The 22,203-nt window shown below is 42.5% G+C and overlaps 1 pseudogene; it reads right to left on the bottom strand.

The window, feature by feature from the left end:
- LOC148522680 (uncharacterized) overlaps positions 1–22,203 on the bottom strand; it is a 208,860-nt pseudogene that overhangs the window by 173,237 nt on the left and 13,420 nt on the right.

The following is a 22,203-nucleotide window of genomic DNA, read 5'->3' as shown; positions in this document are numbered from 1 at the left end:
CCTCCCTCCTCTTAAATACATGAGAAACAAAGTGACATCTGGATTCAATCTTAACTAATTGCTGTAATATAGCAGAGCTAACACAAGAACTAAGTTACAGTACTTTTAAATTCCTGCGGTCTATCACCTTTTAAGTACAATACAATATACAATAAGACCTAAAAATCCTCTCAATTGTTTAAATATCTTTAGTACAGGCACTTTTTGTATGACTTTTTCCCTTCCCCCCCCTTGGGGTCCAGACACACCCTTTTGGTTAGGTTGGGTTGGAGCTTTGAACCAAAAAAATTGTTTCTGTTTATCTTACTTAATCCTAAACTTTAATATTGATCTGAGTATCTTAACCAAATCAGTTAGAAGCATACAAAAAAAACGTCTGGCATGTTTTAAGTACTGTCAGTGTAATTCTAGTTGCATACCTGTAAACAAAATTAGTTTCAACATCCTGACATTTCCAAGGGTGATAGTACTTATCAATCCATCAATCCCTTTATCTGTGTCTATTTTAACAGTTTCTCATGATATTCTACAACTGAGGATAATTTCTCTTCCATAACGGGTATATTACCACATTCCCTTACACTCCAGAACTTGGAACATCTGGAGTGGATTATTTGATTTTCTTCTCTTTACATTTAAAGCTTACTTGACCTGCGCAACTGTATTGGCAATATGCATTCCTGGGCTGCTTCTAATTAATTCAGTCCAGTCATATCTAAACAGCCCCTATTCTACCTATATTCTAAGATCTGTAATCATACATCATTCAACAGTTTAAAGAAATCATGAACTGATAAAACATTTTGTTAGGGAAATTTTACATCACTTTTACTATTAATCCCTTCTGCAGCAATCAAAAATAATTACTGTTTCTTTTAGAATTACAATATGGCTCTGCAATCTTTTGATCTCACAAGTTACAGAAAAAATATAGAAAATATCAAACAAAGCATTTTGTTACTAATGCATTCAACATCAATCCTTTTTCGAATGAAAAAATGGCAATTCACTCACACTATCACATTAACCCTTTCAATTCCTGCACAACTTCTCCACAATTCCCTAGTACACCTTCACTACGCACAATCATTTACACACGTCACATCTGATCAATACAATTGTTCCCACAACTCTACTTTCTCAAGTTCACTCGACTCTCTTTTATCACATACACATGGGCGCATTTCATTCAAAAGCAAACATTCTGTTACAGCATGGCACCCATTTTCTGTGACATCCTGCATTCCATTGTCATCAGCAAAGCACCTCTATCACAGCATGCCTTCACAATACAAATGAAATATACATTTTGAGAAGAAAAGAAAAACAAAACAAACAAAACACTAGTTATATAAAATACAACATTCCTCTGCAGTGATAATTAAGTAAGTGGGCATCTGGGGGTCATTTATATACTCTTATTCAAGTTTATTACATTTCTCAATCAGAACTTTCAGTATGTCATCTAGGTTATATTTATTACAAAACTCACATCTCATTTTGTGATGTTTAAACAAGTCAGTATCTGGGGTGTCAGCCATTTTAAACATTCATCAAATATCCTGCTTTATGATTCCCATAAAGCTTCTTTATCACCTGAATGTCATAACTCTCAGGCACCGGCTTACTATCGCCATCTTCCAATGCTATAACAGTCCCTCGTATAGCTGAGTCAACGTCCCTTATGACTCAAGTATCAGACCAAATGGCCCTGTGATTATTATTCTCAAGCACAAGAATAATATCATCAAATGTTTATCTATAGGCACATCCACGCACTGACTTTTCCTGCCTCAGTTATTAACACTATTGACTGGATGTAACGTTCCTCCTATTTCTGAACACACTGCCTGACAGGGTCTCTCTCCCTTTCTGTTCTTTCATACACTAATACATGAAAACGCATTTCTGTAAATGTATCCAATCCTTCTCTGATGTACCTTTCTAAATCTAATGGAATTTCATTGCATTCTTTTATTTCATAACAAATCACTGTGTTGGGCCCTCTTCTAAAGTTAAATCAGTGACTAAATCAAAGTTACTCTAAAAACACAATTAGGACAGGTTTGTTACATAACAAACATACAAACAAGACTTTAAACATTTACATATCATTCACTGAATATCTAACAGCAGATTATAACATGTTTAAATAACAACACCTTTAGGGTGACCAATAATTACCCAAGGATTGATTCCAGCAGGACAGAACATCAACTGCAATGGGGACACAGCTACCAGGAGACCAGAACATTTTTGTTTACTCACCTGGGATATTGTCCTGGCAACTCTGTCCCCAGAGCATGATCTCTGTGGGAATCTCCATATTGTGAAATCTTCTCACTAGCTATGGCCAGTGAACTAGTCCTTTATTGGTCACCCTCAGAGTCTTGTTTGCTAAAGGCTACATATAATCATGTGTGTAGAGAAGAAGACACGGGACACAACTGTATGCACCACAAGCATGGATCCATTTTGCCTCTTTCTGTAACAGAATGCGGCCTCTATCTCCACCCCTAATACTAGGGGGCACCCAATCGATCATTTTATATCTAATGCTCGACAAATTGTGTTTAAACTGTAGAAAGTGGCGTGCGACCGGCTGGTCACAGCTCTTGCCATCCAGTGCTGCCCTAATGTTGGAATGATGTAACGCATATGTTCTTTTAACTGGCGTGTCGTCTTCCCTATATATAGCAAACTGCAAGGGCACTTAATGTAATAAATTACAAATTTGCTCGAGCAAGTCAGTGGATGCTTAATTTGAAAAACTTTGCCTGATCTAGGATGGGTGAATTTGTCACCTGTTTCTAAAAAGCTGCACGTCATGCAACCTGTGCATCTATAATTGCCTGGCTTGCGAGTAAGGAAATGAATCGGCTGGTCTATTGAAAAATGCCTAATGTCATTATGTACCACCGTATCTCTAATGTTTCTCCCCCATTTGAAGGACGGCAGGATAGAGCATCCCATCACTGATGGGATCTGTTTATCAGTGGCTACTATTGGCCACATAGCCTTAGCCATTTGCATAAGGGGTTTGCTATCTTCCGTATACGTTTGTGTCCAAACTATGTTGTTCTTGTCAAATCTGCTCACTAGCTATGGCCAGTGAATGAGTCCCTTATTGGTCACCCTCTGAGTCTTGTTTGCTAAAGGCTACATATGTTCATGTGTGTAGAGAAGAAGACACGTGACACAACTGTATGCACCACAAGCATCTCCATCTCTCTGCTTTATTTTAACAGAACAGCCCACATTTATAAGTTCCATCTAACACATCTGGTATTCATTATCTGCAGTGAGACTATAGCTCTGTTTAAACATTGGAATCGCATACCTTTCCATATATGTACATATGCTTTTCTGTGCACATATAACAGGGTCTGTACAATAAATTAACTCCATCCTGTCCTGTGCACCCACCCTCCATGCATACATGGCATACAAAATGGATTCTTATTCCAAAATGGCTTCTACATTCTCTAATTTCTTTGGTGAAATGGGTACCAGTGCATCATTACTGCTAACCATCAGTGCACGGTCTATAGCCTTGATAAGAGAGGTGCGGTGGTAACCCCTCGACATGAATTTTAACATCATTTTGTGAATTTGAAATCTAACATCATCAGGATCACTGCAAATTCTCACCACCCTTAGAAATTGGGAAAAAGGCAGGATCGTGGAGGTGACAGCACATGGGTGAGTTATCTGTTATATATTGCACTGTTTTTCATTATAGGTATGTCTTGATAAAAGCATTAAGTTGCTGAAACGTTGACAGCATTTCTGGTTTGACCTAATTTATTTACATCTGCTGCATAAGTCCCATTGAGTGCCCTCTCTCTGTTTTTTACTTACATATATATATATATATATATATATATATATATATATATATATATATATACAGTATATATATTTATAAAGTGCAATGTCAATATAAGGTCTGCGTGCATCGAAACAGCGGCATGGTATCAAAAGAAAAGGACGTGATCACATAATATTATTCACGATACAAATAATACATATATATATATATATATATATATATATATATATATATATATATATATATATATTATAATGGCACAGTTGTGCCCTAATATTAAGGCTGAATCTAAAAAAATGGAAATCTCCATAGAATATTTTGGAGGGGGGCATGGTGATAAAGGTGTTTAAATGGCTACATCTCAAAAGCTATAAGAGGTACCGAGCTGAAATTTGGGAAGGGCGGGTAGAACTGTCATTCGGTGCTGCATCCCAAATTTCAGGGCAAAAAACTAAAGAGATTAGGGAGTAATCTCAAGCTACATCTGTCAGTTTTCTCTGGCATTCTCAGTTGGGACAACTTTTCTGCTGTTCTCTATGGGGGATTTTGGGAAGGTATAAATAATTTAAACTTGGGGTTTGTTTTATTTGGTAGCTGTTGTTCAAAATAAGCACTTTTGGGGTTCAGGTAAATTAGAACATTACAGTTTTAAACTTTTACCTCTAGAATCTGCCTTTGTAGAGATAGGAAGTTTTAACTTGTTGTGCATCCTCAGTAGTACTTTGCAGCATGTGTACTCACTGTGGCTTCATTTAGGTGCACAAAGATAGCTGCTCTGCACGTGATCATGGGGGCCATGAACAGTGGGAAGATAGTCAGAGTTTGCTGTTGCCAGGACCCTGGGGGAGGTAGCGGGCCTTATCAGTGGCTAAGACCCAGGGGGAAGAAAGCAGGCAGCTGTGGCAGCGGTGTGGCTGTTAGCAGCTAAGGTGGGATGAGCAGCAGGATGTCGGGCCTGGGGCAGTAGCCAGCATCAACAGTAGATGCAGGTTTGTGAAACCTGCCTCTGTGTGTAAAAAAACAAAAACAAAATGGCATGCTCCTCCCAAAAGAGCAACCAGCATTGGGCTTTTAGTGACCCAGTGCTGATTGTGCAAAATATGGAGGACAAATGACATAGGGGTCCCCCGTATTAAGCACAACCAGCACCAGGCTAATCAAAACCAGATCTGGTTGCCAGAATACAGGGGACAAACAACATAGGGGTCCCCAGTATTCAGCACTTGGCTCTAATCCAGTCTTGGTTCTGGAAATACAGGGAAAAAAATTAGTAGGATCCCATGTATTTTTCAGAAACAGCAGTGGACTTTTTCTAGTGGGTGGCTGATGCCACAGCCAGGGGAGCCCTTTCACTGGGCCCCCCAGCCAAATCATCAACCCTGACCACTAGTCAGCCCAGACTGGGGATCCCTGGGGAGCTGGGGACCCCCCAATAAAGAGGTCCCCCTCTCCAGGGCACTCCAAGCCTAGGAAGTGGGTGCCGGGTTGATAGTGAAAATGTGGTGTACAAAATAGAAGTTCAATATTGTATTTTGCTGTGTAATTACAGCTTCCACTAAGCCTACCCTCCACCACATGCTTATACTTGGAGAACCACAAGTACCAACATGCAGGGCATTACAGGCCCACTGGTACCTGTAGTTCTACAGCAAAAAAATATTAAAATAAATACAGGACACATACCATACAAAGTAAAAGTTTATTAAATATACATGCACACACACATATACACACATGTACACATTCTCACCTATGTTTCCCTGTAGCTATCAGTCCCCTACTCCAGTAGTTTATCCATAGGGTACTTGTAAATTTTTTTTCCATAGTCACCATCTCCTATGCATTGATTGGTCCTCTTTGGTCCAAATCAGGCATTCCTTGGCTTGGCAAAACAAAAACTGATCAATGCAGACCCTCTTACATTAGTACTGTTCTAAAAGGACAGTACTAGACAAATGAGTGCTTAGTGGTGGGATTTCACTATGGAAACCCCACCACTGAGTGCTCATTGGCTGAGAGAGGCGAGCCTCCCACCTTTCAGCTAATGAGCAGTTCTCACCGTTGACTTCAAAATTAAGAACCATGATCCAATGGTCGGAATATTTTTAATCCGGAAACCTCTTGGGATTTTTTTATCCCTATAATAATCCAAAAGGGTGACACCGTGCAAATAATAATCCACCTCCTGCTTCTTTAGCAGTTGTGCCGTAAGATGTTCAACAGTTTCCTCACCGGTCGTAGTTTCCAGATTATCCTTGAATAATATATTTTCTGCTTCTACATCAGAGAAGCCAAGTACTTCTCCCAAAGGCAATACGATGTTAGATAGTCCCGCTATATCAATGTTATCCTGTGCCTCCGTCATAACCTCCACCAAATATGATGGGTGGGAGACAACAATGTATAATGAGGTAATAGGATAAAAACCACCGTGACTTAATGTGAAAACAAAAATAGGGTACTTGATAAATAGGAGACAGGTGCCTTGGTAGGACCACCTAAACACAATGAAGTGCAGAGGTAAATACAGAAACCAGCATGCACCCGGTACTCAGTCAATGTCAATAATGCTCCAGTGCCCTTCCAGAGGAGGGAAATGTAGTATGTAGAAAGCGGACGGCACTCGTGGAGACTCAATGCAAAAATGACGATGAAGCAACTGTGCTGAAGGTCAATGTTTCAGTGTATTATCACTTTTATCAAGACATACAGAGAACAAACAATATAACATACCTTAAATACTATTCACCCTGTGTGTCAGCATCGTGCGGCTTGATCCCAACGGGAGTCCCCTGATGTCACATGCGGCGCCTCGGCACTGACGTCACCATTATCCCTGGGGGGGCGTGTCCGCATACAAGTGCACCCATCACCAAGACAACCTAAATAAACAACCTAAATAAACAATGAACATAGAATAGCGGAGCATATACTGGCGGTCTAGAGATAGTGATACAGAATGTGCTTCGGTGGTTGGCAACAAATCCACACAGAGACCCCCTTTAGGGGTACGCACTCAGGGCAGAACCGACATACAGGCAGATCCAAAACCCGAAGGGGAGACCAGTGGATGAGGTCGATCAAAAAGAGTCTACAAAAAGAAAATGTAGTGTTTAATCTATCTTCTCTGACCTTGACTGAGGATGAAATTTCGGTCCTCAACAAGGGATTATCCTTTGTCCCATCGCATCCCCCGAATAAGTTCAAAGACATCATTAATCTACACAAATTTACAAGAAAAATTAAACTACGGGAGCACTTTGGGGCCTCTGAGTCTTCTATTTAATCGGCTTGTCCAGTAGTCAAGAAATCTACATTTGACCCTATTTCCAACAATGTTGCCATAAAACATTTCACCAACTGTATTGAGAAGCACATTGAAGGTCTCACTGATAATGTTAAGATTAATCCTATGACTTCCAATATATCGAACCTCTCTGGCAGAGAGAGGCAGGCATTACAAAACCTCAGTGACTATAAGGACTTAGTGATCCGTCCAGCTGATAAGGGTGGTGCATTCATGGTTCTTAATACTCTGGATTACAAACAGGAAATTTACAATCAGCTGTCAGATTCTATGGTGTACCAGCAGCTCAGCGGTGATCCTACTTCAGCATTCAAAAAATAACTTGATGACATTCTGCATGTAGCATTATCCAACAATGTGATTTTGAAGAAAATGCATGATGCCCTGATACAGGACTGGCCCAAAATTCCGATCCTCTACACAATACCCAAGTTGCACAAGAATGCTACCACCCCTCCGGGAAGGCCGATCATATCGGCTAGAGACTCCCTATACTATATAGTATCCCAGTATCTTGACTTTTTATTACAGCCTGTTGTGCAGGCTCAAACCACCATATTACGGGACACTACATCTTTTATTCTCCATTTACAACGGCTATCCCCTTTGCCGTCCAAACAATTGATGTGTGTTATTGATGTTGTAAGTCTTTACACTTGTATACCTCATCAACGTGGATTAGAGGCTATCAAACGTATTCTTACCAACAATCCAGCATACACAGGCCCAGATATTTCATTTTTTCTTACTCTTCTAGAACTTACATTATCTAGGAAATATTTTTTCTTTGATAATAAGTTTTTTGTGCAGAGATCTGGCTGTGCGATGGGGTCCTGTGTGGCACCCAGCTTCGTGAATTTATTTATGTGCGAGGTAGAGAGGGATTTATTCTTCTCTGGTTCTGCCACACAGGACTCCAATGCGGCTTACTTTCGGTACATAGATGATATTTTCATTTTTTGGACGGGTTCAGTGGAGAATTTTGTCGACACCATGTCAGACATCAATACCTGTGATGCAGCCGTTAAATTCACCTTTGAGTATAACTATACCTCCATTAATTTTCTGGATGTGGCTATCAACATTGGTGAGGATCTACAAATTAATACCTCTATTTTTTTCAAAGCCACGGACAGAAACACCTTCTTACGGGCTGAGAGCTTTCATCCACCAGCTCTTAAGAAGGGTCTACCATATTCTCAGTTCCTACGGATCATACGTATCTGTAATGATCCTCAGGATGTGAACTTACAAATTGACAAGATGTCCATGAAGTTCCTCGCTAGAGGATACAATCCTAGGGCCCTTAAGCATGCTAAATTGAAAGCGCTAAGAGTGTCCAGAATGGCAGCTCTTCATTCCACTGCCAAAACAGTGGATAAAAATCAAATGATCTGGGTACAAGAGTTTTCACCCAGGTCAGTGATATTATGTGTAAAGCTAAACAAATGTGGCCCCTGGTTACTGAGGACCCTTCATTGGACATGTTGAAAAATGCCAGAATTGTACCTGCCTTTAAAAGGGGCCGTAATATTAAGGATTATGTGGTACACAACGATGTTTCACAGCATACTGATGCGATGCCTGCACATTTCCTCACTAGGAAACCGGGTAACTATAGATGTACAGGATGCATTACCTGTAGCCATTTAGAAACGGGCAATGTATTCCTGCATCCTCATTCGGGTAAAAAGTTTTATATACGTCATGCAGTCACCTGCACTAGCCGTTATGTGGTCTACTACATAAGGTGCCCATGCGGGCTCCTTTATGTAGGCAAAACTACTCATCAGTTGAAGGAGCGTATGGCTCTCCATCGCTCTAGCATTAGAATAGCCTTGGAAGGCAGACCAATGGACCAACCGGTCGCCAAACATTTTAGGGATTTCAAACATGGGCTGGCAACATTACATTGCAAAATTATAGATTGGATTCCGCCCCATAACAGAGGGGGTGATAGGGGACGTACCATTCTACAGCATGAGTCCAGATGGATACACATCCTGCAGACTCTTAAACCTCTAGGCCTTAATTAAATGAATTCCTACTCGTGTTTTTCTAGACTTTTATGTACTACCCAGTTGGTTTCTACTTATACTGCTTCCAGCAGGTTTACACTATGTGTTTGCACACAGCTCAATTTTATCTGTGACAGTTCGTGTCTCTAGACCGCCAGTACATGCGCCACTATTCTATGTTCATTGTTTATTTAGGTTGTTTATTTAGGTTGTCTTGGTGATGGGTGCACTTGTATGCGGACACGCCCCCCCAGGGATAACGGTGACGTCAGTGCCGTGGCACCGCATGTGACATCAGGGGACTCCCATTGGGATCGTGACGCAAGATGCTGACACACTGGGTGAATAGTATCTAAGGTATGTTATATTGTTTGTTCTCTGTATGTCTTGATAAAAGTGATAATACACTGAAACGTTGACCTTCAGCACAGTTGCTTCATCGTCATTTTTGCATTGAGTCTCCACGAGTGCCGTCCGCTTTCTACATACTACATTTCCCTCCTCTGGAAGGGCACCAGAGCATTATTGACATTGACTGAGTGCCGGGTGCATGCTGGTTTCTATATAAATATATATATACAATAAAAAAGTGTGCCACCCATAGCCAGCCCAGCAGCACCACACTTAAAAAAAACCAAAACTTTATTTCACTTACCATACTCGTCACCCTCCTGTCTGCTCACCTCCGTGGGCTTCAGGTAGGGTCCGATCAGATGCGGTTGAAGCCAGGTGGGCTGGAGTGGGGCTGCGCGGCGTGACCTCTGACGTCACGCCCGCACATAGCCTGCCTGCCTGCCTGCCACTGGCCGGAGCAGTGGAGCACTCTGAGCCCAAGTGCTCAGCGCTGTGCAGCTGACTTGCCTGCTGAGGAACACCGCAGTGCCGGACTAAGTAGTAGTGGCAGAGGACAGGGTGTGGGGGACCCCTAGATGTGGGGGCCCCTGGACGATCGCCCCTGTCGCCCTGCCTATAATCCAGCCTTGGGCAAATGTACCACCATTATTGAGAGGAAAGCAGATGCTGCGGTGGGGGACATGCACTGTTTCAGTGGCTCACGTCCGTGGATGCAGTGCAGGTGAAACCTGTGCTGCGTGCAGTGGTGTGATGAGCACATGCAGCGCTGTCATTTGGCAGAGGCTGGGGCTGGTGTGAGAGGGGGACCAGCGTCTGGTTAAGCGCAGCTGCTGCCATTCAGGTGCCCAGATTGGGGCGGATGTAGATGCATGTGAGTTCAAGGTGGGTTCAAGATGGGTAGGTATCTGGGGGTCTCCAACGTGTTTCGGCACAGGTGCCTTCTTCAAGGTGGTGTGAGGTGATCAATGCTTCTGAAGTACTTATGTAGTGAACTTCAGGGGGTGGGGGTGTGGTCAGGTGACTCAAGGGGCCAATGGTGTGTTTGAGAGGTAATGCAGTGCAGGTATGTGCAGGGATTAGCTGAATGGTGATGCGGTTCAGGTGTGTGCAAGGACTAGCTGGAGTGATAAGTGTAATCAGATTAGACCAATGGTGTGTTTGAATGGTAATGCGATACAGCTGTGTGCAGGGACTTGCTGAATGATGATGAGGAGCAGGTGTGTGCAGGGGCTGGTTGGAGTAATGAGTGTAATCAGATTAAACCAATGGTGTTTGAATGGTAATGCAGTGCAGGTGTGTGCAGGGACTTGCTGAATGGTGAATGGTGATGAGGTGCAGGTGTGTGCAGGGACTGGCAGTAGTGATGAGTGTTTTTTTTTTTGTTGGAGTAATAAGTTTAATCAGATTAAACCAATGGTGTGTTTGAATGGTAATGCAGTGCAGGTGTGTGCAGGGACTTGCTGAATGGTGAATGGTGATGAGGTGCAGGTGTGTGCAGGGACTGGCTGGAGTGATGAGTGTTTTTTATTATTTTTTTATTTTTTAATTTTGCAGTGGAGGTGTGTGCAGGAACTTGCTGAATGCTGATGAGGTTCAGGTGTGTACAGGGACTGATTGCGTGGTGGTTACTAATGTACAGGTTGGGGTTGGGTGTGTCTTGTGTGTGTGATTGGGATGGGTTATAGTTGTGTGTTGTGAAGTATGATGGTTTTTAGTGTATGGTGTCCTCCTATGGAGTTGCAGTGAAGCAATAACTTTAGTCTTATGTTGGGGTGGTGGTTGGTTCGGGTGTGCATTATTTGGAGATGATTGACTGGATCTCATTGTCTATGTTGAGACCGCAGGGTGTGAAAGTGTCCAGAGTGAATGTCCATTTTAATTCTTCTTTATTGAGTCTTTTGGTTATGTCACGCCCTCTCCAGTTGTGAGTGATGGTCTTGATACCTAGGATACCTAGGAATTCAATGTCCTTGGGGTTACTTTGGTGTTTCTCCAGGAAATGTAGGGGAATGTTGTGGTTTTCTGATTTGTTCCAGAACATCCCAGGGGGCCAATTTAAATGCATAAGACGGAACTATACAAATATCACTGATTACTATAAACAAGGAGAAAAACTCAAACAACAATTCACAGAGAAAAAATACAACACCGACTCACTACAACATACATTACAGAAGATAGGGAATGAAGAAAGAGGACCACTACTCACAATAAGAACAAAGAAAAACACATGCAAGACACCATCCCATTCATCACACAATACAACAAAAGTGCAGGACTGGTTAAACACTTCATTCAGAAACACTGGAATCTGCTCCTAAAAGACGAATCACTCACAGACACATTCCCACGACACCCCATGATAATATACAGAAAAGCTCTAGACATCAAAAGCAAATTAGTCTCAAACCACATCCCACCACCTACCCTCAAACAAAAGACCCTTACCAAGCAGCCCGACCACAATTGCTTCTATCATTGAGGCACATGCAGCAATTACTGCACTCTAGATTACAGAAACACAAAACCTACTACCACTTTCACCTCTGCCAAAACGGGTAATACATACAAGATAAAGGAACACATTTTCTGCAACACCAGCCACATAATTTACCTATTAAGATGCACATGCAACCTACAGTACGTAGGCAGAACCGTGAGGCTACTTAAAACAAGATTAGCAGAGCACCTCAGAAGCATCAGAAATAAATCAGAAAACCACAACATTCCCCTACATTTCCTGGAGAAACACCAAACTAACCCGAAGGACATTGAATTCCTAGATATCAAGACCATCACTCACAACTGGAGAGGGGGTGACATAACCAAAAGACTCAATAAAGAAGAATTAAAATGGATATTCACTCTGGACACTTTCACACCCCACAGTCTCAACATAGGTAATGAAATCCAGTCAATCATCTTCAAATAATGCATACCCGAACCAACCACCACCCCAACATAAGACTAAAGTTATTGCTCCACTGCAACTCCATAGGATGACACCATACACCAAAAACCATCATACTTCACAACACACAACTATAACCCATCCCAATCACACATACAAGACACACCCAACCCCAGCCTGTACATTAGTAACCACCACACAATCAGCCCCTGCACACACCTGCACCTCATCACCATTCAGCAAGTCCCTGCACACACCTGCACCGCAAAATAATAAACAAACAAACAAAAAAAAACCACTCATCACTCCAGCCAGTCCCTGCACACACCTGCACCTCATCACCATTCACCATTCAGCAAGTCCCTGCACACTCCTGCACCACATGACCATTCAAACACACCATTGGTTTAATCTGATTACACTCATTACTCCAACCAGTCCCTGCACACACCTGCACCTCATCACCATTCAGCAAATCCCTGCACACACCTGCACCGCATTGCCATTCAAACACACCATTGGCCTAATCTGATTACACTTATCACTCCAGCTAGTCCTTGCATACACCTGCACCACATCACCATTCAGCAAATTTCTGCACACACCTGCACTGCATTACCACTCAAACACACCATTGGCCCCTTGAGTCACCTGACCACACCTCCACCCCCAGAAGTGCACTACATAAGTACTGCATTGATCATCTCACACCACCTTGAAGAAGGCACCTGTGCCAAAATGCGTTGGGAACCCCCAGATACCTACCCATCTTGAACCCACCTGCATCTACATCCACCCCAATCTGGGCACCTGAATGGTAGCAGCTGCGCTTAACCGGACACTGGTCCCCACTCACACCAGCCCCAGCCTCTGCCAAATGACATTGTTGCACACGCTCATCACACCACCGCACGCAGCACAGGTTTCACCTGCACTGCATCTATGGACGTGAGCCACTGAAACAGTGCATGTCCCCCACCACGGCATCATACTGGACTTTGAGAAGAACTGATCCCACACCAGCGGACCTGGGCACTTATCGGTAGGTCAGCACCCATTCTCCTCACCAGTGCGGGACGCCACAAAGTGGGAGCACCCCTGATCACCTAAAAACAGGGCATCCCAGTTCAGAAGTATGTCGAATATAGGTCCAGCAGGGAAGCATGCAGTAGTCAGGACCACATGTCAAGGAGCCCCCTAAAAGGGTTGACCCTACTCCCCAAACTGTGGATATGCCCTGTCACCCCAAATCACCAACAACTGGACAATGTGTGCTGCCATGAACTATCTAAAAGACATTTATCTTCCAGGAGCACTGTGCCTTCTACTGAGCAACTACCACCCTCTATGTGCACATACAGATACAAATAAATGTATTTGTTTCTTCCACCATCCATCCAGCCTCCAGTATTTCTGTTCTACCACAACACATCCACCACAACACACAGCCATCTGCTCCCCCCAACCTCCCCCCATTTTTTTCCCTCCTCCCTCTTCCCGCCAAGACACACACACACAACCAAGGAGCGCACGTACCCTCCAATCTTACCATATTTATCCAATTGTAGGATCAGGTACCCCTACTGTACAGTGCAGCACCATCCACACCTGGACCCCCTCTCTCTCTCTCTCTCTCTCTCTCTCTCTCTCTCTCTCCCCCCTCCTTTTTATCTCCTCACACCTTCCCCCCTCCATCATCCAACCCCCTATATCCAACAACACCACCACCACCCCAAAGCGCATCCCAAACCCAGTATTACTGACTATTATTAATCAGAGTACCAAGGATTGCAACATCAACAGTGAGTGGAAACACACCACCAGTTACACAAACATACCAATACACGATTGTGTACCCAACACAATCATGACTAGATACTTAACACATGGGCCTTTTTGATTTCAGGGCCACCAGATTAGATAGGGCACAACACCTCATACAAGAACTAGAACAGAGGGAATCCCTACAACACAGCAGCAACACTTTCTGCCACACATACCTACACCTGGAAAAGTTATTCACTAGAGAAACAAAAATTTGGTGGTACACACACATCCTACAATGGTACCTTGATCATAACATAATTCCCAAAGGACTCATCATACACAAATCACCCTCCCACAACAACGACAACATATCCTTCATGCAACAATGGAACTCCATCCTGCATGAGTGCTCAAAAAAATGTATCTAAATTATTATCGATACACATAAAACAGAACTACAGCATCTTGACACAAACATTCACAAACTCGACCAATCTCTAGAACCATACAAAGAGGAAATAGAGTTCAGGAAACTCGTTTCCATCATTAGAGACAAACTACACAAAACAGAGGCAAACATCATAGAATGGAAGAAATCCAAAATACTGTGCAACAAAAGCGGTAACACCAACACAGCCTCAGCACCCAAGACACACAGAGAACACACAGAGGCAACCCGAACCAAGAAACAAACACACAAACCCAGGATAAACAACACTAACAAGACACAGACACACCCACTTTCACAGAACATAGAATCCAACACATCTCCCAATGACACACCAATATACAGAAAACTAAAACTCACATACCAACAGTATATGAACAAAATCCACAAAGTTCACAAAACCCCAGAACACTCTACAAAGACACAGACCCCCTACCAGCATCCAACACAAGTTCAGTACCCGACACCTCATTCAGCATATACAAGATTGAAGATAACGACCAAGACACACAATATGAAAACCTAGCGAGACTCACTGGAACAAGGGTGGATCACCACCATCAGGGGCGACCACACAATCCCCAACCCATCAGACCAAGAGGGCCACCAACCACAACATACACAGACAACATAACCAAAGAAAAACACCCAAACCAAGAACCATGGTCACTCAATTTTTTAGTCATACCTGCCCACCAACAACACGACACCCAACACAAACACCAATGGGCCAAAAAAGAAAACTAAACCAATTAGATGAGGATGTAGAGGAAACCCACTACAGGGATTTTCAACCTCAGCGAACATCAACTTTCCAAAGAGGACACATCACTATTCAAGAAAGGACTGAAATTTGCCCCACACAAGGCACTCAACAAATTCAAAATTTACCTAGATGTTCACATATTCGTACGACGCCTAACACTGAAAAAATACTTCATGACACACCCCGCCACCAAACCACCACCCGTACCGGACAACTACAAACACACCATATTGAAGCCACCATCCAAGTTCTACTCCAGCCACTTAAAAGGACACTTATACACGCATTCGAAAAACTAGTCATGGACGATATCAATAAAATACCAATGCCAAAGAAAAACCACATCAAAAACCTAACCATAAATGAACAGAAAGCCCTCAAAAGACCACAACAAAACCACAACCTTATAATCAAACCAGCAGACAAGGGTGGAGGCATAGTGCTACTCAACAAAACAGACTACATCAGGGAATCACAAAGACTTCTACAAGATAAACAAACATATGAGACATTAAACAAAGACCCAACCCAGGCATTCCACAATTAACTAAACAGCATATGCAGAACAGGACTCAAAGACGGCATCCTCACAAAACATGAACACGATTTCATACACGACCCACACCCCGTCATCCCCGTCTTCTACTACCTCCCCAAAATACATAAAGACATCACAAACCCCCCCAGGTAGACCCATCATATCTGGAATCAATTCCATGACTGCAAACCTGTCACAATACATAGACCATCTATTGCAACCGTACATCAAACAACAACCATCCTACATACAGGACACGACACACATACTCCAAATACTGGAAGGAGTCACTTGGGGTGATGACCACTGGCTTGTAACAAGCGACATCACATCACTATACACCATCATCGACCACACACAAGAATTAAACAGTATACACCATTTCCTAGACAAAGACCCAACACTAAAACCCCGACAGACACAGTTCATCTTGGATAGCATCAACTATATACTAACACACAACTACTTCTGGTTTGACAGCGACTATCACTGACAGAAGACAGGGACCAACATGGAGACTCGATTTGCACCCAGTTATGCCAACCTTTTTATGAGCAGTTGGGAGGAATCCAACATCTGGTCGGGGCATAACTGGGGAGCAAATCTAGTGATCTGGACAAGGTACATAGACGACATATTCTGCATTTGGAAAGGACCCCTAGACACCCTCAAAGATTTTCTTACACACATCAACAACAATGACAGGAATCTTCACTTCACATCCCAATACAGCCAATCCAACAACAATTTCCTAGACTTACACATCTTCATCAAAGAACACAAAAACCACACCAAAACCTATCACAAACAAGTTGAAGTAAACAGCTACATGTCGGACAGTGGACACCACCACAATTGGCTCCAGAACATACCAGTGGTCCAATTTAAAAGCATAAGATGGAACTGTACAAATATCACCGATTACTATGAACAAGGAGAAAAAGTCAAACAACAATTCACAGAGAAAAAAAACAACACCGACTCACTACAACACACATTACAGATGATAGGGAATGAAGAAAGAGGACCACTACTCACTTACAACAAGAACACAGAAAAACACATGCAAGACACCATCCCATTCATCACATAATACAAAGAAAGTGCAGGATTGATTAAACACATCATTCAGAAACACTGGAATCTGCTCCTAAAGGACGAATCACTCACAGACACACTCCCACGATGCCCCATGATAATATACAGAAAAGCTCCAGACATCAAAAGCAAATTAGTCTCAAACCACATCCCACCACCTACCCTCAAACAAATGACCCTTATCAAGCAGCCCGTCCACAATGGCTTCTATCATTGCGGCACATGCATCAAATACCGCACTCTAGATTACAGAAACACAAAACCTACTACCACTTTCACCTCCGCCAAAACAGGTAATACATACAAGATACAGGAAAACATTTCCTGCAACACCAGCCATGTAGTTTATCTATTAAGATACACATGCAACCTACAATACGTAGGCAGAACCACGAGGCCACTTAAAACAAGATTAGCAGAGCACTTCAGAAGCATCAAAAACAAATTAGAAAACCACAACATTCCCCTACATTTCCTGGAGAAACACCAAAGTAACCCCAAGGACACACACCTGCACCTCATCACCATTCAGCAAGTCCTTGCACACACCTGCACCGCAAAAAAAAAAAAAGCACTCATCACTCCAGCCAGTCCCTGCACACATCTGCACCTCATCACCATTCACCATTCAGCAAGTCCCTGCACACACCTGAACCTCATCACCATTCAGCAAATCCCTGCACACACCTGCACCTCATCACCATTCACCATTCAGCAAGTCCCTTCACACACCTGCACCACATTACCATTCAAACACACCATTGGTTCAATCTGATTACACTCATTACTCCAACTAGCCCGTGCACACACCTGCACCTCATCACCATTCAGCAAGTCCCTGCACACACCTGCACTGCATTGCCATTCAAACACACCATTGGCCTAATCTGATTACACTTATCACTCCAGCTAGTCCTTGCACACACCTGCACCGCATCACCATTCAGCATATCCCTGCACACAACTGAACTGCATTACCTCTCAAACACACCATTGGCCCCTTGAGTCACCTGGCCACACCTCCACCCCCAGAAGTGCACTACATACGCACCTCAGAAGCATTGATCATCTCACACCTCCTTGAAGAAGGCACCTGTGCCAAAATGCATTCGCCCCCAGGTACCTACCCATCTTGAACCCACCTGCTTCTACATCCACCCCAATCTGGGCACCTGAACGGCAGCAGCTGCGCTTAACCGGATGCTGGTCCCCACTCAAACCAGCCCCAGCCTCTGCCAAATGACAGCGCTGCACACGCTCATCACACCACCGCACACAGCACAGGTTTCACCTGCACTGCATCCACGGATGTGAGCCACTGAAACAGTGCACGTCCCCCATCGTGGCATCATACTGATCCCACACCAATGGACCTGGGCACCTACCGGTAGGTCAGCACCCATTCTCCTCACCAGTGTGGGACGCCGCAAAGTGGGAGTACCCCTGATCACCTCCAACAGGGCATCCCAGTTCAGAAGTTTGTCGACCATAGGTCCAGCAGGGAAGCATGCAGTAGTCAGGACCGCATGTCAAGGAGCCCCCTAAAAGGGTTAACCCTACTCCCCAAACTGTGGATATGCCCTGTCACCCCAAATCACCAACAACTGGACAATGTGTGCTGCCATGATCTATCTAAAAGACATTTATCTTCCAGGAGCACTGTGCCTTCTACTGAGCAACTACCACCCTCTATGTGCACATACAGATACAAATAAACATTTTTGTTTCTTTCACCACCCATCCAGCCTCCAGTATTTCTGTTCTACCACAACACATCCACCACAACACACAGCCATCTGCTCCCCCCAACCTCCCCCCATTTTTTCCCTCCTCCCTCTCCCCACCAATACACACACACATAACCAGGGAGTGCACGTACCCTCCAATCTTACCATATCTATCCAATAGTAGGATCATGTACCCCTACTGTACGGTGCAACACCATCCATACCTGGACCCCCATCTCTCTTTCTCTCTCTCCCCCCTCCCTCCTTTTTCTGTCCTCACACCTTCCCCCCTCCATCATCCAACCCCCTATATCCCACAACACCACCACCACCCCAAAGCGCATCCCAAACCCAGTATTACAGACTATTTGCTCAATGCACATAAATCTTGTTACTCTGATGGTATTGTTTAACCAGTTATCTTAAACAAAGAAAATTATGTTTTTTGCAGGTACATTCCTGTAGCAGTGTTTCTTAGTGTACATGCATTAGAAGGAGCTATTCCCCTGTTATTATCTACAGCAGTCATGGCTGGCTGCTAATTGCCGAATACTCTTATCCTCAGTGAACTTTGAGAATAGCTTCTATACCAGTGCTGTTAAGGTAGTGTGTATAAATAGACAAATAATATCCATATAGATGCCTTTGTATAGCAGTATTGAATTGTTTTAAAATTGTTATTGCAGTTGTTATATTTGTAACAAGTTCTGATCGTCTGTAACAATTGTGGCTGGAAGGTTAATAGCAATGCCGGCTGCTGTTATAAAACTTATTTACAATAATCTTATTGATCTATTCATCAGTTTAAGGGATAGTTATTAAATTCTACAATTTTTCCAGTGATGTTTTCGGACGTCATCACATCTGATTGTAACCCAAAACTATTTCCTCCTCCACTTCTCCCTTCTGCCACAGGCACGCAGTCGCCCTCGCTACTACACGTGGCAGTTCAGGAGAAAAAGATCAAAATAATAAAAGTTACATTTTAATGATACGACCAGGGCACCCTGATACTATCCTCTGCTCTTTTTTGAAATTTGCTTTTGTTAGTGGGTAGCACCTCTTCAACCTCTCTAATTATTTATAAGATTCAGGTACAATTAAAGGAGAAGGTCATTTCTACTGGTGCGGTTAAATTCTTTACACATAGTACAAAGTAATATATAAGATAGTATGATGGAGCTGACACCTAGATACCCCTTTATATATACTAACCTGATGCACAGAGTAATATGTAAGATACTATGATGGAGCTGACACCTAGATACCCCTTTATATATACTAACCTGATGCACAGAGTAATATGTAAGATACTATGATGGAGCTGACACCTAGATACCCCTTTATATATACTAACCTGATGCACAGAGTAATATGTAAGATAATACTATGATGGAGCTGTCACCAAAATACCCCTTTATGTATATATATACTAACCAGATGCACAGAGTAATATGTAAGATACTATGATGGAGCTGTCACATAGATACCTCTTTATAAATACTAACCTGATGCACAGAGTAATATGTAAGATACTATGATGAAGCTGACACCTAGATACCCCTTTATATATACTAAAATGATGCACAGAGTAATATGTAAGATACTATGATGGAGCTGCCACCTAGATACCCCTTTATATATACTAACCTGATGCACAGAGTAATATGTAAGATACTATGATGGAGCTGACACCTAGGTACACCTTTTATTTACTAACCTGATGCACAGAGTAATATGTAAGATACTATGATGGAGCTGCCACCTAGATACCCCTTTAAATATACTAACCTGATGCACAGAGTAATATGTAAGATACTATGATAGAGCTACCACCTAGATACCCCTTTATATATACTAAACTGATGCACATAGTAATATGTTAGATATGAAGATGGAGCTGTCACCTAGATACCCCTTTATATATACTAACCTGATGCACAGAGTAATATGTTACATATGATGATGGAGCTGTCACCTAGATACCCCTTTATATATACTAACCTGATGCACAGAGTAATATGTAAGATACTATGATGGAGCTGCCACCTAGATACCCCTTTATATATACTAACCTGATGCACAGAGTAATATGTAATATACTATGATGGAGCTGCCACCTAGATACCCCTTTTTTATATAATAACCTGATGCACAGAGTAATACGTAAGATACTATGATGGAGCTGCCACCTAGATACCCCTTTATATATACTAACCTGATGCACAGAGTAATATGTAAGATACTATGATGGAGCTGTCAACTAGATACCCCTTTATATATACTAACCTGATGCACAGAGTAATATGTAAGATACTATGATGGAGCTGCCACCTAGATACCCCTTTATATATACTAACCTGATGCACAGAGTAATATGTAAGATACTATGATGGAGCTGCCACCTAGATACCCCTTCATATATACTAACCTGATGCACATAGTTTTATGTAAGATACTATGATAGAGCTGCCACCTAGATACCCCTTTATATATACTAACCTGATGCACAGAGTAATATGTAAGATACTATGATGGAGCTGTCACCTAGATACCCCTTTATATATACTAACCTGATGCACAGAGTAATATGTAAGATACTATGATGGAGCTGTCACCTAGATACCCCTTTATATATACTAACCTGATGCACAGAGTAATATGTAAGATACTATGATGGAGCTGCCACCTAGATACCCCTTTATATATACTAACCTGATGCACAGAGTAATATGTAATATACTATGATGGAGCTGCCACCTAGATACCCCTTTTTTATATAATAACCTGATGCACAGAGTAATACGTAAGATACTATGATGGAGCTGCCACCTAGATACCCCTTTATATATACTAACCTGATGCACAGAGTAATATGTAAGATACTATGATGGAGCTGTCAAGTAGATACCCCTTTATATATACTAACCTGATGCACAGAGTAATATGTAAGATACTATGATGGAGCTGCCACCTAGGTACCCCTTTATATATACTAACCTGATGCACACAGTAATATGTAAGATACTATGATGGAGCTGCCACCTAGATACCCCTTCATATATACTAACCTGATGCACATAGTTTTATGTAAGATACTATGATAGAGCTGCCACCTAGATACCCCTTTATATATACTAACCTGATGCACAGAGTAATATGTAAGATACTATGATGGAGCTGTCACCTAGATACCCCTTTATATATACTAACCTGATGCACAGAGTAATATGTAAGATACTATGATGGAGCTGCCACCTAGATACCCCTTTATATATGCTAACCTGATGCACAGAGTAATATGTAAGATACTATGATGGAGAGGTCACCTAGGTACCACTTTATATATACTAACCTGATGCACAGAGTAATATGTAAGATACTATGATGGAGCAGCCACCTAGATACCCCTTCATATATACTAACCTGATGCACAG

This window comes from Taudactylus pleione, unplaced genomic scaffold (assembly GCF_031769625.1).
Source record: "Taudactylus pleione unplaced genomic scaffold, aTauple2 ptg000145l, whole genome shotgun sequence".
Classification (NCBI taxonomy): domain Eukaryota; kingdom Metazoa; phylum Chordata; class Amphibia; order Anura; family Myobatrachidae; genus Taudactylus; species Taudactylus pleione.
Note: the sequence above shows the minus strand (reverse complement) of the source record. Positions and strands in the feature narration are given on the sequence as shown.